Here is a 19,381-nt window from a genome sequence, read left to right on the forward strand (position 1 = left end):
AAAAGATGAGCAGCATGATTTACAATATAGGCAATCAGGAAATAACTTGAGAAAATCTCTATGTCAAACTGATGGCTTCTTTAGTGTAAAAATCAGTAGAGTCAAGCACACGAACAAAATGTACACACAGCATTATCTCTGTATACACACAAGCTCATACAGAATTCCTATTTATATTCATATCTCTAAGCTGCCTCGTCATAACATCCTCCTAAAAACTTAAGACTCCTTTGGCTCTGCTGGTTACCAAGGTGAATCTTATTGGAGTAAACACAGTTTTGCCGGTTGCCTCAGACAGAGCGCTTCATTTAGGACACTTCAAGTCCTCTGCTTAGTAGTCCCCCCCTTTCCTAAGGTCCTTCCTCCTGCCCACTCCCTCACCAACACCAGGCAGAAGTGCACACTGCCAGCTGCAGAGCTGGCACAAGGTCTGAGGATCTCTATGTGGGGATCCTCAGTTAACACATGGAGCCCAAAGAGAAACAGGGGAAAAAATTGCAATGCTCAGCTGAATTCCAGAAGCCTACTCATTCCAATACTAACAGATGGTAGGAGAACAGGAAAGCAAGTGTCATGATCCCACCCCTCCCATTTTCCCTGGCTCCCTCTTCTCATCATTCCAGCCTCCTACTCCTCCCCAAGTTCCTGCATCTGAAGCAGCTCTAATACTTAAGTCTAAAGACCCAACATCTTTCTTTTCTCAACTCTCAGTCTTATACTCCTTGGGCCAACCAAGGCTAACTAAAACTGAAAGTTTTTTTTTTTTTAAAGGATGAAATAAAAGAATTTAGGAAGAGTTCAGTACCCTTTCCCGGGAAGACAGTAGTGCCTTAAAACGGCACAGCCTACAAAGCCAGGGCCTCCCTTTGAGCTCTTCTGGCCTGGCCCAGGTGGCCAGGAAAAGAGGGTAGGCCTCTAGGGCCAGCTCTTCTCACATGCTATCCCTGGGCACAATTTTTATATGTCTACATTCCAAATTTTTAATTTGTTCTTTTTTAAAAAAAATATTTTCTCTGCCTTGCTCCCTAATATGAAATGGAACAGAGGGACTTACATTTTGAGCTCTGGCTGGGCCTTTGAATATTCTGTATGTTTCTACCCAGATTACCCCAGAGGCAAAACTCAATCTCTTTGCTAGTTTTTCCAAGAAATCCACTCATGCCAAAGTTTGGTGACTTTAGTTGCATTTACTTAAGCTTTGGGGGAGTTACAAGAAGAGGATCACGTCACAAAATGAAGAGCCATTCTCTTCTCTCCAGCCCTCCTCTCCTCTGCTCTCCCTCCACTCTGCCCACCACCACCCCTCTAAATTTTTCTCACTTGATTTGGCATAGTAGTTTTCCTCTCTCTCTGAAACTGTAGTGCTGACATCCAGACACTGCATGAGTGTTGAGTGGTTGAGGAAGGGAGTAGAGCTTAGATTTCTACCTCCAATTCGCATAAGCATATCCATCAAAATGTTCAGAAAAACGAGGGCCTCTTCATCAACATAATACACTCTCTTTAGAGCACAGTCATTACAGATAGCAAAACTTTTCCCCTAATATCCAGAGATACATAGATATGATACAGATATAGATTTCTATTGTTACCCATACATTTATAGATAGATAGATAAATAGATATATAGACAGACAGATAGATATAGATAAATAGATAGATATAAATGTGTGAGTATTTATCCATGTATCTATGTATCTATGTAAGTGTGTATGTATTTATCTATCCATCTATCTAGCAATAGAAATCATTTTTGACTCTGGAACTAAACAAACAAAATGGTTAGAAACCTCTCTCTTTCCTGGCTGAGTCTCTTGGGATCTTGCTTGTTCTCCTTGGAGAAAGTTGATGTTTTTGGCCAGAGCTGTTGCTCATCACTCTGCCACCTGGTAGCTGGAGCCACTTCTACCCCTGTTTCTTCTCACCAGAGGCTATCCTGCTCCCTGAGGCCCTGCCCAGTGGTAGAGCATGTGGCTCATGTAGCCACCAATGATGTTTTCCTAAGGTGGGGGAGGTCCCTGTCATTCTTTTAGCCTTGTAACTTTTACTGCTCTGGTCCCTAAACGTAAGTCCTCCTGTTACCACTCTTTTATGTTACTTGCTCTCTCAACTTCTCAGTGGTTTTTCTCGTTGAAGGATATCCCTCAATGTTGCACACAAAAATTTCCCTTAATACTAACCTGTATGTACTATCCAAGGGCCAAGTCCCACTGCCTTGCCTGTGTCCCACTTCAGCATGCATCCATGGCTCTCCCTGGTGTGTGCAGGGAGATGGGGAAAGCAATACTGTTAATTCTGGCTTCCTGGGCATCTCCTCAACCATCTGCCTGGAAGCCTCCCTGTTTCTCCCAGAATTCCCGTGTCTGTTGGCTCTTCATGCTAATAAGATTCTTTAAAGAATCCTGACATTCTAGAACAGTGCTTTCTAACAGAAATGTAATGCAACTCTCATATGTAACTTTGAATTCTCTAGCAGCCACATTTAAAAAGAAAAGGAAAAACAAATGAAATTAATTCTAATAATACTTAACTCTATTAAAAATATCATTTTAACAAATGATCAGTATAAAACATTTAAATGAGATTAGTTTGGATACTACATCTTTCAAATCTAATATGCATTTTACACTTAACAGTGTGTCTCAATTCAGACTAGCCACATTTCAAGTGCTCCATAACCATATGTGGCTAGTTGCTGTCATACTGGACAGCATAGTCCTAGAGTTTCAGGTATAAGTTTGTAAAGAGGCCTCTCTCATGTACATAAAATATGCGCCCATGTATCAAGTACAAACTTCTCAGCTGAGCTTTTAAGGCCATCTATAATGTGCCCCACTGTTGGAGTCAGGATGGTCTCCTTGTTGGTGCTCATTACCTCATGTTCGCTCCTGCCTCTGTGCTTAAACTTTACTGTTCCCCTAACCTCCCCCTTTTCTCTTTTCTGTTCTAACTCCCAGCCTAGCTGCAGTTCCATCTCCTTATGGACTACAGTAGTTCCTACTATTCTTTCTCCAGAGCTTCTTACAGTAACAATTTATAGGCAGGACCATAAATTTAGAAATTATTGATTATATTGTCTTTGTATTATTTGCTGTTATAGAGAAAATTTTTCTCTTCATCAAAACTGGGAGCCCTTTCAGAAAAATATCCTTGTTGTATATTACACTTCTCAGTCACCGGTATGATCTACCCTAGCACAGAGCCCACAGTACACACTAAACATGCTTTTTAGTGGCTTAATATGCTATTAGATGCAGTTTTTAATGCCATTTCATTTGTACCTTGTCTCTCCAATTAGATTGAAAGTTCCTCCCAAATCATATGGTGGTTCTTTTTATCTCCCAAATCACTTAGCACAAATCTACTAGGATTTAAATATCTAAGTCTAGCCAAAATTGCAAAATACTTGACAGATTAATAAGTACTTTTGCATACCTAATCTCACTTGATTCTCATCAATCCTTTTGAGGTAGAACTTACTGATATCATTGTCACCTTATACATGGTCAGTGTGTGGCACAGAGAAGTTGATTGATTTGCTTGAAGTCACACATTAGAGAAATGCTAAAGAGCCCAAACATCGAATTACAAATGAAAGGTCTCGCTTTCCAAATCAGTGCTTACCACCTATACCTCTGTTACATCCCACCCTTATTCCCTCCAAATTAGGGTAGAACCAGAGGTTTTGTTTTGCTTGGTTTTTGTAATTGATGTTCTCCAGGAGATTATTGAACATCTGGCCCTGCCATGTCCAAGAATAAGCATTTGGGAACTACTCCTCAGAAATGCTACGTAAAAGGCAGACAGCCCTCTTCTCTGCTCCTCTGGGGAGAATTTCCAGGGTAAGGCATCTCTGTAAGGGATCACCCCCACCTGCTTCTCTGCCCTTGCCTGAAAAGAGAAAGGAGTACAGAAATTGTTAAATATGTTTGAGAGAATACTATTCAGTGATAGTTCTATCTAAATCTAAATATAAGCTGTCATGTTTTTCACTCTAAAAGTCCAGTGATAATATTTGAGAACATTCTCCCTCCTCCCAGAGTGCCCCACACCCATTAAAAGCAGCATTATTAAAAACAGCAGCTACTGGGCGTGCTTAGAACAGCTCTTCTCAAGTAAATAACTTGGAATGTTTTTATTTTAGTATATCAAAGGAAGTCTGGACCACATTATGGTTAATTGACTACATATTTCCATGAACAGAAATGAAGCTATATTTTAGTTATAAGGATATGGACCACATTGTCTTTAACGCTGGATACCAGCTTTTTAAAAAGAGATGAGAGAGAAGAAACGAAAAGTGAATTATACACTGAATTTCAGCTTGACTTAAAATCTTAGCTATAGTTCTAGAGCATGGAAGTTATGGGGAAGGTAGCACATATATTTTGGTCTAATTACAGTGATTACACCCATGCTACCCTGGCCCTATCTTTGCATACATTCTGATAAAGAAATATTCTTATAAACAGTGCTCTTTCTTTGTCTGTCCTCCCTGGAGGGAGGTAGTTAAAGCAGCCTAGGTGACTAGAAAACAGAATTCAGAAAGCTAAGCAGAATGAAGAGCCATTTCTGAAGTTAAGAAACACTTATAGCAAAGTTTATTTCTTTTGACAATTTGCATAATTGTTTTTGTGCTTCATGCAAATTAGGCTTAATAAACATTATTTATTTCAAAGCTGAACTAATCAATTTTGGGCTTAGCTAGTCTGAGAGTGGGGTGGAGAATTCCCAGTGCGAGCACTGTCCCCTGCAACCTCCCCACTGCCCATTATCTCAGGGAAGGGGCCCCAAGTGAAGCCACACCTAGCACCTCATCCTCCCAGTCGGTCTCCTCCCTGTTTACTCTGCTAGTGAGAAATGGTCCAACTGGAGACATCTAAAACCTCTAAGCTGTGGGTGGCCTTGATCAAATGCTCTAAGAAGAAAAGAAAAGAGAGGAAATATTTGATTATCCAGAACCCTTGGATAATGAGTCTCTCTGGACACTGGAAATTTCCCAGATATCTGAGTATTTGCTTCTTTAAGCCTCACACTTTTAATTTTAATCAATTCAGTTGGAACTCTGCACCAAATATATCATATTCTTCCCTGAGTTCTTAAACAAGGAACCTAACTTAACATTTTCTTGACTGAGTCACAAAAATTATAATCTGTTGTAATAGAAATACAACAGAAAGATGACCTCAGAGGTTGCTGAGACACGTAAGATGGTTGATTCGTATATTAAATGACCCAGATTTATGTACGTGTAAGTCCTTGTAATGACTTTTTATAGTTTTTCTGAAAACCTCCCTCTCTATTGTCAGTGTACTTAACCACTAGCAGTCCCTTACCCCTCTTTTAAACTGCTATATTCTAGAAATTAGAGTAACGAAGGTGTCAAGAGAAGGTTAAAAGGCTCTGACAGAGGACGTAAGGGACAGCAAATTGAGTCCTACCAAATTTCTTCATTTGGGTCAACTGTATAGCAATTTCTACATGGGGAGATTGTCAGCTGAGTTCTGGAAAGGTGAGAGATTATTGTAGCTGCTCCAAGGAAGTTGATTTGAAAACTCAGAAGAATGCTAAGATGAGATATGAATCTTCCTCACAGAATTTATAATAAAATAATTTTTCTGAAGACAAAAGACATACATGCCAATTTAAAAATCTTTAAATCGTATAGATATATGCAGTGTGGAAAATGAAAGTTCCTCATATTGAATCTTCACCACCATGAAAAGACTACTTGTGAAAAATACATCAGTGTTTTTTTCTGTCCACATACTAGTGGGTTATTAAGACTGTTTTTAAAAGGTAAATTTAGTATCATACACTGCTTGTGCCTTACAACTTGATCTTTCAACTTACCGATTAATCTTAAATGTCCGTGAATTCATACATTTTTAGTTACTTTATTGCGTTTAACCACAGATTAGTATTCCATTAAGGAAGCATCATAATTTATTTAAACAGCTCTCTACTGATAGATATTTGGATAGCATCCAGCTTTTCAACATTGCAGTCAACACTGAAATGGACATCTTTGATTATGTATAATTGAGTATTTGGGTAGGATAAATTCTTAGATGTGAAATCTGTCATTTGTGTTAATTTCCTAGAACTGCTGTAACAAAGATCACAAACTGGGTGGCTTAAAACAACAGAAATATATCGTCTCACAGTTCTGAAGGTTAGAAATCCAAAATCAAGATGTCAGGACCATGCTCCCTCTGAAATCTGTAGGGGAGCCTGTCCTTGTTCTTCCCAGCTTCTGGTGGTTTGCTGGCAATCATTGGTGTTCTCTGCCTTACAGCTGCATAACTCCAATCTTTGCCTTCAACGTCACATGGCAACCTCCCTGTTTGACTCTATCTTCACGTAGCTATTTTCTTGCATTTGCTCTACCACTGAGCTATATCCACCTGCCCCATGTCTCTTTTTTGTTGGAGGAGGGGTGTGACACAATTTAAGCCATAACATGCTAAGAGCTTTCAAAATTTTAGTAGATGTTGCCAAAGTTTCTTTCAAAAACATTATGCCAGTATAGATTGTCACCAATAATGTATGAAAGTGACATACACTTCTCACCCACCCTGGATATTATCAATTTTTAATTATTTCCTAATGTGTAAGTAAAAACTTATAATTTATTATTTTATTTTGCATTTCTCTAATTATTAGTGAAATGAGAAAATTTTCTCTTGCTTTACTGATTAGTTGCATTTTTTCCTGTGGTTTGCCACCCTTTTGTCCATTTTTCTATTCCATTGTTCATCTTTTTCTTATTGATGAGTGTTTTTTGCTTATTAGAGTAATCAATAAATTATTTGCTTGTTATATATGTTGTACTTTCCCTCCAACTTGTTCTTTACTTATGTCTTTGAACCGTAGCTTTTTAAAAATGGAATAATAATTGACATATACGTTGTATTAGTTTTAGGTGTAACACAATGATCTCTTATATATATGTATTGTGAAACAGTTACTGCAATAAGTTTAGTTAACATCCATCACCACACATAATTACAATTTTTTTCTTGTGATGAGAAGTTTTAAGATCTATTTTCTTCCCAACTTCCAGTATGTAATACATTTGTTAACTATCATCACCATGCTGTAATGTATTACATCCCCAGGACTTATTTATCTTATAACTGGAAGTTTGTAGCTTTTGACCACAGAAGCTTATTATTTTATGTAGTTACTTTCCCCTTTTTATAATCTAGGAATTTTCATGTTTAGAAAGGCCTTATCAAAGAGGGGAGGGATAAATTGGGAGTTCGGGATTAACAGATACATACTACTATATATAAAATAGATAACAAGGACCTGCTATATAGCTGTATATACAGGGAGCTATATCCAGTTTCTTGTAATAAGCTATAATGGAAAATAATCTGAAAATATATGTGTATATATATGTATATACATAACTGAATCACTTTACTTTACACCTGAAACTAACATTGTAAATTGACTACACTTCAATAAATAAAAATTTAAAAAAAGAAAGGCCTTATCCACTCCAAGATTATAAAAATATACATTCATATTTTCTTCTAATACAGTTATAGCTTCATTTGTACATTTTTTTTATAATCCCTTTGACATGTATTTTAGTATAAGGAGTGAAATGAGCATCTAGAATTATTATTTTTCTAAGTGGCTATCAATACTATTTGTTGATCTATTTTCCGCATAGATTGGAAATGATACCTGTATCACTTACTGCATTATGTGTAAATTGCTGCATGTTTGGGGGTCTGTTCGTGGGCCATCCTATTCTGTTTCATTGTCCTGCCAGTCTCTTATTAAGTAGGAACCACAGTATTATAGTTACTATAACTTTATAATATATCTGAATATCTGGTAGGGCTTATTTCCCTCCTTTACTTTTCATAACTTTTCCTACTATTATAACTTTATTCCTTTAGATTAAGTTTAAATTTCATCAAATTCTTCTACAAATCCTTTTGTATTTTGATAGAATGACATTGACTTTATATTGTAGATGAAATTTACACTGTGTATTCTTTTGTTTTCCTCTCAAAGGTAGAACTGTTTCTTGATGGATTGAAGTCTTCTTTCATATCTCTCAATGTTATATATACCTTTCTCTTTGTATAATACAGTATATATAATTTTGTCAACTTATTCTTAAGTATTTCATTTTTTCATTGCTTTTGTGAATAAAATGTTTTCTTACATTAAGTTTTCTACCTGGTTGCTTTTTGCATGCAGGAAAGTTATTGATTTTTTAAAAAATAATTAAATATGTGACTGACTAGCTTCCTGAATTCTCACATTGTTTCTAATGGCTTTTTGTTGTTTTCTTGTGGTTTCAGGTGAATTGTCATATCATCTACAGTAAGTAGAATTTTGCCTCTTTTCTTATGGCATTTACAGTTTTTATTGGTTCTCTTTCGTAATTGCATTTGCTAGCTCTTCCAGAAAAATATTAAGTAATAGCATTGGTAGTGGACACACTTATTTTATTCCTGATTTTAGTGGAAATGTTTTCATTGTTTTCCTGTTATTCATGACATTGAATTATGATTTGGAATTCATATATCTATTGGATTATGAAAGTATTCCTGTATTCCTATTTTCACACGGTGGTTAGGAATATGTCACTTCCCAGCTATATACAGTTCCTGCTCTAGCTATGTGACCTGAGGCAAGATCCTTAAACTTGCTAAGATTTAGTCTGGTTATCTGTAGAATGAGCCTGGTGAACCTTCATCACTCGGTGATGGTGAGGACTCAATGACAAAACACACACAAAGCACATCAGATGGTGCCCGGTACATAATAAGGGCAGAATAAATGTTAGCTTTTATTATTGTTACTGTTTTACTCTAAATGAATGTTCAGTTTTATTACATTCCTTTTCTGTATCTTTGAATGTAATCATGACTTTTCTCCTTGACTATTAATAGGGTGAATTACACTAATAGATTTTCTAAAATTGAACCCCCCCTGAAATGAGCTCCAGTCTATCACAGTGTATTCTTTTAATGGACTTCTGGATTCTCTTTGTTAATATTTTGATTAAGATTTTTGCCTCACAGGTAAAAGTGAGAGCACCTTAGCATATTTTGTGTGTGTGTGTGTGTGTGTGTGTGTGTGTGTGTGATTTGTGTGGTGTGAGTATGGCGTGGGTATGGTGTGAATAGATGTGATGTGGTATGGGTAGTGTGTGGGTGATTCATGTGTGAATAGTGCATGTTTGTACTTGTGTAGTGTGATACATGTGTATGTGTGAATAGTGTGTGGTGTGTATATGTGGTATGTTCCTATTTATAGTGTGTGTGGTAGTATGGGGGTATGTGTGGTGTGTGTAGTGTGGACAGTGTTGTGGGGCAATGTTTGAATGAGGCGTGCAGTATATGCATGGGATCTCTATGAGGTTTTGGTACCAATGATATATTGGCTTCATAAAAAAAAGGAACTTCTTTCCCTTTTTCTTTAACTCATTGCTGAATGAGTTTAATGGCATCAGAAGCATTTCTGCCTTAAAGGTTTAAACTAATCAACTTGTTAAATGATCTGGGCAGGGGCAGTCTTTGATAACATTATCAATTTCTTCCATGGTTTGAGTTTTGAAAAATCTTTTTGAGTCAATTTTGATAAAAATTTTTTGAAAATCATTCATTTGTTCTTTTTTATTAGAGAATAAAGGAACAACTGTTTTGATATTATATCAAATAATAGTGTAGTATATAATTAAAATGCTTTCCTAACACTTAATAATGAAGACAAAGAGTATGGAGAGTTGAGAGGTGATTTTGGCACCAAGAGTACTACAAAGATAATCAAGCCGGGAAGATGGACTCTCTTTGAGATTGGATCATCTTTTAGTAAAAATGGGGAAATATGTGATTCATTGGTTTACCGCAGTTAAGTAAATAGTAAATGATACAAAATAAATGTGATCAGTAGACTTAAATCCTTCTAAACATGGCTCTTGAGGAATATACCAAAAGGATTCTTTAGGGGTGGGAATGCTAGGAAGCTGGTGCATCAGAATAGAGCTCAGCCAAGTGTGTGCCTACTGTCAGCTAATAGAACAAGAAGGACTTCCTGGAGGAGATGGACTGAAACTAAGTCGAGAAAAGAAAAGTGATTCAGAAAAGTGATTCAGAAAAGTGTTATGGTAAGAACTGCAGTCACGGGATAAAAACTACAGGGTGGGGGTCATGCCTAAAGGTGTGGGAAGTACAAGTACCAGGACTAGTGAGACTTGGGGTTAGCTGGTGGGTGGGCACAGAGTGTCGAGCTAAGGAGATCTGGCATGACCCACATGTCTTTCGGAAGTCAGCTGACCTCTTGTTCTTACTTGAAGGCTTATTCATGTTTGTACCTGTTGCCCTTCTTCCCCCTTGAACTTGAAGAGAGGGTGCTAAGTTAGTACGCTCAGTTAGATGACCTAAACATGGGCTGGTGAAATGTGGGGATCTACAGGCCTTCTCTCCTCCCACCCCCGAGTGTCCTGACCTCTTCTGAGTTTCCAAGTGCTGCTTCCTCAGCTGAGGTTTTCCCAGAACACAAAGTTCTGCTTGTAGGCTCCAGATACCCAGAAGTGCCTCTCTCTGGCCGGTCGGCTGCTTCTCCCATCTCCACACAGGACCTAGAGGAATGTCAGGGAGAGAAGGGAAGATGAGAGCTAATCATTAATTCCCTCAAGGGATCTTGCAGAGGGGACATGGACTTAACCATTTCCAAATAACGACATTCTAGCTGACTGTTTCGTTCTGAAAGGGCGTTTATGTCCCTGATCCTCAAGGGAAAGTTAAAATGAAATAGGCTTTATTTGGTTGTCTTTGCTCAGTTTGGAGCACCTGGAACTGCAAGGGATTTTACACCTGAATTCTGGGGCCCTGGAGGTTCTACAGCCTGTTCTTTGTAGCAGGTGCTCAGTAAGTGCCTGCTGACTTTATGTGATTGTGGTAGGTCTGGTGGGTGGTTGCGGCAGAGATCAGACCGGGACTTAGAGCTATGGGATCGGCTTCCTGGCCTCCTTCCACCAGGCCCACCTGAACCACTCTTGGGAGGTGAGGCTGGAGGAAGCATGATGCTGAGGAAGGCAATAGCCCTGTGGAAGCAACTGCAGAAGCGGTGTCTGGAGAATAGGAGCAAGGCAAGGAACCACTCAGGCCTGGCCAGCATTGAAAATTAGGGCTTCCAAACTGAGATGTGTGTCAGAGCAGGGGAGAGCAGCCACAGGCTAGAAACCAGAGTCTTTGCAACCAAACTTACAGGGCCTGATATTATTCTTGCCATGGCAGGATCCAAAGATGGTCCCAAGAATGGCCTTCCCAGAGGCAAAAGGCCCATCAGATGCCAGATTAGACCTGCTGTTGTTACCACATCCTCCTGACAAGACTCCAGAATATCTGTAATGTTAAGGGTTGAACTTTGAGTGAACACCACCTGCTGAAGACCAAATGCTCCCTGCAGTGTTTCCAAAATGTGACCTGTGGACCAACCACCTATCTCAGAATTACCCAAGATGCTTGTTACAAATGTAAATTCCAAGGCCCCACCAAGACCTACTAATTCAGCATCTCTGGGAGTGTGGCCAGGAGTCTGCATTTTTAATAATACCCCAGATAACTCTTATTTATACACACTGACATTTGAGCTCTACCATGTGTTACTGAAACTAGTAACTAGTTCCAGGGAACACACTAGTTCCCTGGAAGTGAGTAAATGGTGATAGTAAACTCTGGCCCATATTCATTTCTTTGTTCATTTATTCATTCAACAAATATTTTTAAAGACTTATGTTCAAAGCATTATGTTAGGTGCTGTGGAAATTTAAACTTAACCAGTTAGTACTTATTTAACTAGTACTCAACTATGCTCCAGGCAAGATGTGAGGCACTGCAGATCCAATATAAGTAAACAGTTCCTGACCCCAGAACCTGGACAGGGATGGGGGCCCTCATGGGACCAATGTGACACAGTGTGACGCACACTGCTGATGATGTTATGTACAAAATATACAACAGTGTTGGAGAAATCATTCTATTAAAGGCCAGAAGTGAAGATGGCATTTGAAGTAGATCCTGAAGAATGAGTAGAATTTTGCCTGGGGGAATAGGCAAGGGTAAGAGGAGCATGCTGAGTGGAGGGAGCAACCCCACGAAAGACACAGAGACACAAGATGCAGGACATACCTGGGGGTCCGATGACATGTTTGGTGTGACCTGCCTATGGGCTGCCTGCCTAGAGGAAACCAACTGAAAATGAAGCCAGAAACAGGCAGGTGCCAGGTTGGGAGGAACTGTAAATGTTATTCCAAGAGTTTGGACTTGGTACTATACTACGAGCCAGTGGTTCCCAAACCTGGCTGTGCAGATTCCTGAGCCGTATCTACATCCAGTCTGATTCAATCTGGGGTGGGATCAAAGAGTGTATTTTCACCAAAGTCTGCAGGCAATGCACAGCCATGGTTGGGACCCACTGTAATGAAGATTGCTAGAAGGACTTTCAGTAAGGAAAGTCATTGTCACAGTTGGACTCTGGGCAAGCCTGAGACTAGAGTGAGGGGAATGAGGCACCTACGGAGCAAAATTTAAGGAGAGTTCCACTCTCAGCACTTGCAAGATCCTGAGAGTAGTATCTCCTTAAACTTCATGCCTTTAGCACCCCACTTCACATTCTAGTCCCAGCCATGACTCAAGGGACTGTAGAGAGGCTTCCAAGGGGGGAGGGCAGTAGAAACAGGATAGCCTTCTAGGTGAGAAATGATGGAGGCCTCCGGGATGGAGAGAAGATCAGAGACCCTTCCAGAGTAGCACCTGTAAGACTGGATGTGACCCAGGGCAGCAGCCTAGAAGGAGACCAAGGTTGTCTGGCTTAGGCCCTGGAGCATGAGAACCGTGCACTGACATAGTGGGCATGAAGTAGATTTGGGGAGCAGATAAGTGGTTCATTTTGAGACATGCTATTTGAGGTTCTTGTAAGAGATTCTTGGCAGAACTGTACCACCACTTATTCCTAAAGATATATTCAGGTACATCCTATTGCAAGAATCTCAACAAATTCAACAACCAATTATTAAGCACTTAGTATGTACAAAGCCCTATGTTAAACTGTGGGGGTGGGGGGCACAAAAAGTGAATAAGACATTACCCCAGGTCTCCAGAACCTCTTGTATGCAAATGAGTAATTCTAGTGCATTAGTCTATATTAGATCCAATGATAAAAGTACAGAAATAGTGCTGTGGGTACCAAGAAGAGGCGTAAGAATGATTCTGGAAGTGAGGATTGGAGAAGGCTTTTTGGAAGCAAGATCTGAGCTGGCTCCTAAATGTAGCTATAAGAGAAGAACAAGCAAAGCAGAGAAAAATTTGAGTGAAAGCACAGAAGCAGGATGTGCACAGAGTATTAGAAGACTGCTTCAGAGACCATGTTCCCACATACATTTATGAAGCATCTTATGTATGCTCAGTGCAGTGTTAGTGTGGCAGCCATGAGAATGAACCTTATATGCATCCAGTTATGAGGAAGCTCACTGACCAAGGGCCCAAGTGCCACACTCTGAAATCCATCACTGCCTTGTTGTGAGGGCCACACTTTTCCCAGGCTGCTCCCATGCAGGGATGGAATCTCAGGGGTTCTGAGAGAAGCCCATTTCTAGAAGATACAGACTCATCTGATGGCCAGTTTTGGCTTGAGGATGGCCATCTAGGATACTTCCACCCACCCTCCCTTTACTCGCCTTCTCTTCGGGTCAGATTATATTGGAGCCTGGAGACTTTCCCAGCCTTACCAGCGACTTTCCCATTTCCTTTCAATACTAGCTTTTCCAAGGCCAGACTAACCCATATAGGTATTGTGAGGGGGAATAATATCAAGCTGATTTCTTTTTCTCAGTTCTTTGCATATTGAATTATTCCTTAAATAACCCTAATAGGGCTCTCTGTTCAAAGGAAGTTAACAGAGAGATATTTTATAAAAAGAAAGCATTTCTGAAAAAGGACAAATCACTCTGCCTCTTGATGCTTTTGTGTGTATCAAGATTTCTCCAAGAGGGGTGTGGCTGGAATGAAAACATGTTGGTAGCCCAGCAATAGGGTCAGCGGGGTGGTGGCTGAGCACAGTACTGAGCTGCGGAATTTCTGCTGGCTGCTCAGTCCTGCCTCATTGGCTCTGTGCTTTCTCAGGCAGTACATGATGGATGTTTTATAAGGTGCTCTGATTTTTCAAAAATCACGTTGGGTAGAGGAGCTTTGGAGCCAAGCAGGCCTTGGTTTAAACAGCAAATGAGCAACTTTCTACATAACCTCAAACTGGTTCCATAACCTTTCTGAGCTGCTGTTACCTCATCTACAAAATGGGGATAGCACATGGCACATGCACAGTTACTTGGAGGACTGGAAATAAACTGTAGTGCACCAGGCACTCTATAATTGGGACTTCTTATGTCTATTAGTTTTATCCAAAAAATGGGGTTGAGTTTAGCAGTGTAGGGTGGAATGCAATCGAGGTCACACTGGAGAATGTTTCAGGATAAGGATCCAGTGTTTCTCTCTATCACAGCCAACAAGAGGAAACAGCTCAGAGATCAGAATGAAGATCATCCAACAACCTAATAATAGGGGTTGCCCTTTTGAAATTCTTAATTTTGGCTATTAGAGCCAGAACCTTCTGTAGATATTAGTGTGGTGTTTAACAGCACACAAGTCTCCGCTTCATTCCATCAGGATAGACACAGTGTTGATTCAGTGGACCTAGGTGTTTCCATGCCAGGTATCTCTCAGCACATAGAATCATAGATTCATTTTTCTGATTCCCAGTAGAGGGCAATTCCAGTTATGTGTGCACTAGCATGCAACCTATAAGCCTCTGTGGTGGGTTAAAGATGGCTGAAAATTCTTCTATATTCCTTCCATAGATTGGTGGGTTCCGTTTCCCCTCCCCGATGCTGAGTTGGCACAGTTGTATTAGTCAGAGTTCTCAGAGAAACAGAATATATACGTGTGTGTGTGTGTGTGTGTAGAGAGAGAGGAGATTTATTATAAGGAATTGACTTACATGATTATGGAGGCTGAAAAGTCTCAACATCTGTCATCTGTAAGCTGGAGACCTAGGAAAGCCAGTGGTATAAGTTCCAGTCTGAATCCAAAGACCTGAGGACCAGGAGCAGTGATGTAAGACTCAATCCAAGAGCAGAGGGACACCAGTGTCCCCGCTGAAGCAGTTAGGCAGAGAGAGCAGATTCTCCCTTCTTCTGCCTTTTTGATCTACTGAGGCCTTCAGTGGATTTGATGATGCCCACATTAGGAAGGATAATCTGTTTTACTCAGTCTACTGATACAAATGCTAATCTCATGCAGAAACATCCTCACAAATATACCCCAGAATACTGTTTAATCAAGTATTTGGGCATCTCATGAGCTGGTTGACAGGATACATAAAATTAGCCATCCGAGAACAGTGAAAGGAAAGCTTTGCTAGTTCTGGGCTAGCCTTTAAGAGAACAGGCAGATTCCTCCTTGCTCTTTTGGAACCCTGAGTAGCCACAGAACACGTCTGGCTGGCCTGCCAGAGAAACCATGTGCAAAGGCCCTGAGATTATGTGGAGAGAGGACAGCCAAGCCAACCTTCCAGCCAGAGCCATTCCTGCTAAGACGACAGGAATGTGAGAAAAGCCACCTTGGACCCTCCAGATCAGACTAGCCACAGCTATATACCCTGAGCAATCCCAGGCAACCCCAGATGGGGCAGAAGAATCACCCGACTGAGAACTGCCAAACTTCCAACCAACAAAATAATGAAATCTAATGAAATGGTGGTTGTTTCAAGCTACTAAATTTTACAGTAGTTTGTCATACAAAAAGAGATAACCTTGAAGAAAAGTCTGCACTTGGAACTCCCTTGGTATGGCACCCATGCTACCCTAAGGATTTGAGATGACTCAGCGCCCCCAAACACTTTACTAGACTGAGAGTTCGAGACTTTGAGCGACTTTGAATTTGTTGCCTGCTCACCATCTCAGAGCTGAAGGTGTGTGTAGGGGGAATACGCAAAGGAATGCTCCCAGGCTCACTCTAGAAATTGATTAATTTCCTTCAACTCTAACCTTCTCTCTTCTGACAATTGTTTTTAAAAGTGGAAGACTAGGATGGAAGAGAGCAGAAAGAGAAAGAATGGAATATAGAAAAAAGTGAAAATGGAAAGAAAAGGAAGTTGGAGTTCTCAGATTGAATGGCGTCTGCTCAAAAATGAAGAAATAAAATCAAAACCTCCAAGCAAAGAAATGAGCCAATTCTCGCAACACCTATTCATTGTTCAACACCAACCACACATTAGAGGATAAATTAAGACAAATAGCTAATGGCCAAGAGAACTTCTTTATTCTCAGTTTCTATTTGACATCAGTTTCATTTATTCATTCATTCAGTCCACAAGCATTTATTAAATAATTGTTATCTGTAGGAGAAACTAAAAAAATATGGTATAATTGAAATATCCTACTTCACCCATTTGCAGCAGATGATAACTCTTCAGAGGTTTTATTTCCAGAATATATAAACAGCTCATACAACTTAATAACAAAAAGGGAAACAGCCCAATCCAAAAATGGGCAGAAGACCTAAACAAGCAATCCTCCAGTGAAAACATACAAATGGCCAATAGGCATATGAAAAAATGCTCAATATCACTAATTAACAGTGAAATGCAAATCAAAACTACAATGAGGTATCACCTCACATCAGTCAAAATGGCCATCATTATAAAGTCCACAAACGATAAATGCTGGAGAGGCTGTGGAGAAAAGGGAACCCTCCTACACTGTTGGTGGGAATGTAGTTTGGTGTAGCCATTATGGAAAACCATATGGAGATTCCTCAAAAGACTAAAAATAGACTTACCCTATGATCCAGCAATCCCACTTCTGAGCATATATCTGGAGGTAACTCTAATTTTAAAAGATACATGCACCTCAGTGTTCATAGCAGCACTATATACAATAGCCAAGACATGAAAGCAACCTAAATGTCCATTTTTAAATGACTGGTTAAAGAAGTTGTGGTATATTTATACAATGGAATACTACTCAGCCATAAAAAAGAATAAAATAATGCCATTTGCAGCAACATGGATGGACCTAGAGATCATCATTCTAAGTGAAGTAAGCCAGAAAGAGAAATAAAAATACCATATGATATCACTTATATGTGGAGTCTAAAAAAGAAAAAAGAGGACACTAATGAACTCATCTACAAAACAGAAACAGACTCACAGACATAGTAAACAATCTTATGGTTACCGGGGGAAAGAGTATGGGAAGGGATAAACTTGAGAGTTTGAGATTTACAAATGTTAGCTATTATATATAAAAATAGATTTTAAAATTTCTTTTGTATAGCACAGGGAACTATATTCAATATCTTGTAATAACCTTTAATAAAAAGAATATGAAAATGAATATATGTATGTATATGCATGACTGGAACATTGTGCTGTACAATAAAATTATGCACTCCCAGAATGGAGGAAATCCATTCTTCTCTCCTGGGGTTCCCTATCTGTGATACATTCAAGAAGCCCACAAGTACTTAGCCAGATCACTTCAAAGAAAATCCATTCGACAGCCAGAAGAAACTGTTCTTCACCACTGTTGCTGTAGCCATAGCTTCACTGTAGAGCTGCTGAAAACAGGGAGTCCATCAAATTCTTTCACCTAAAGAAATGCTACAGTGGGTAAGGTCCATGCCAGAAAATGTTGAAGTTAGTGTGTCCACCTTGCCACCAAAGCCAGTAGTTCACTACTGGCCCTGTGCCTTGAGGAGTCGCCATTGAATCTGAGGTTCACTACCAATTTGGCAGTGGTTTTTCAGAGTACAGGGTGGACAAGAACATTCCTTCTTCCAAACGCATCATCCACTTCAGGTGCATCAGGCACCAGTGTTATAGATCTTTAGGGAAAGAGCCACATACCAAAAGTCCTCCCCTGCTAAGGAATGCCAGGGAAGTTCCAAAGTAACCACAAGATATACCCCAAATCAGATCTCTTCCATGAATCATCAGATCAGATTCCCAAAGAGGAGAGGAAGTCCTTCCCTCCCCAGTCCAAGCCTGCTAATTTTCCTGTCCCGGTGTTAACCACTTGTCATCCCCTATGGTTTCAACAGAGAGAGTCCTTGGCCACTTCATTACAATAAAACATTGTCTCCTCTCCTTTGGAGAGGGTATACACATACAAAAACAGGCAACAATAAAGGAGAATAATGCATCAAAAGATTAGAACAGACTCCAAAAAGGGTTGTAGTTCAACCTCCCCATTATGCCAACAGGGAAACAGAGGCTCAGAAACTTAACCAATCTGTGCAAAGCCAGGTACAACATTTGATAGTTGAATTCAAATCCTCAACCCAAGCTCATTCCTCCAGATTTTTACATAACTGCTTCTCTTGGCCTCTAAATGAAACTAAAAGACACTTAAATAATTTGGGGGCTTTACTTTTTTTCTTTGCCGAAGAGAAACAGAAACATTCCTCGTTAAGCCAAGGCAGGGTCTGACAGAGCTTGGCAGCTGGAAGTGTCTTTCTAAATCTGGAAACACAACATCTCCTTTGAAAAGTGGGAGCAACAATTTGTGCCTCTTAAATGTGAAGAAACATATTTCTTTGTGAGAAAAAAATAACTGCAGTGAAATTGCTGAAGAAAAATATTGGGCAAGGCAGTCAGCAAAACAAGAGATACTGAGTTTGTCAGAACATCCAGTTTATTCATGTGCCAAAAAGGGGGAAAATACCAGCAAATTATTTTCCATTTGCAAATATGTTTTGTTAATTTTCCCAGAAGATAAATATACAGGAACTCATGAGTTACAAAAATTGAATGCCCAAGTATTTCATAAAGAGAACAGGCTGAAATTGGGCTAAAGAGGAAAAAAAGAATCTTTGTTCACTCTACAAGAAAATCTTCCCACCATCACCATCCAGAATCATTGATGGGCTGAGTCAGATACACAAGATCACTGATTTAGGGGAGATCTCAGTTTAAGACACACACTCATTTATTCATGTATAAGAATGACATGAAGGAAATGGCAATAATGCCTTCCATTCTATGCTCAATTTTTGAAGTCTTTGTGTTCATTTTTGCTTTAACACCAGATTTCTAGATTGGATGGCTGGATGATACAGTCAATCACATGGAGAAAGGCTCATCAATTCCGATTTTGACCTTGTGTTTTAAGTATTTATGGTATCAAATTCTTCTAATCATTGGATGAAATGATCTCTTTTACTGGTATGAAACTTGGTGCACAGCTTGCCAGACACTTTGTTTTTGGGTCTTTCACTGAATCCCTTAGCTTTTTGCTATTCTTCCTCCCTTTTTTCTTACCTTATTGCTGCATCTTGAGAATAATATG

At 39.6% G+C, this 19,381-nt stretch overlaps 1 long non-coding RNA gene across 13 annotated transcripts in view; it reads left to right on the forward strand.

Moving 5' to 3' along the window:
- LOC105092355 (uncharacterized) overlaps window positions 1-19,381 on the forward strand; it is a 286,171-nt gene that overhangs the window by 147,079 nt on the left and 119,711 nt on the right. For 12 of the 13 annotated variants that reach the window (XR_010384187.1, XR_010384188.1, XR_010384186.1 and 9 more), the window contains one exon: window positions 8,331-8,352. This is a non-coding gene — a long non-coding RNA (uncharacterized LOC105092355). Of the gene's footprint in view, window positions 1-8,330; window positions 8,353-11,273; window positions 19,004-19,381 lie in introns of those variants that run through there. The other variant, XR_010384176.1, reaches the window with a different exon arrangement.

The sequence above is a fragment of the Camelus dromedarius genome, chromosome 15, assembly GCF_036321535.1.
Source record: "Camelus dromedarius isolate mCamDro1 chromosome 15, mCamDro1.pat, whole genome shotgun sequence".
Classification (NCBI taxonomy): Eukaryota; Metazoa; Chordata; class Mammalia; order Artiodactyla; family Camelidae; genus Camelus; species Camelus dromedarius.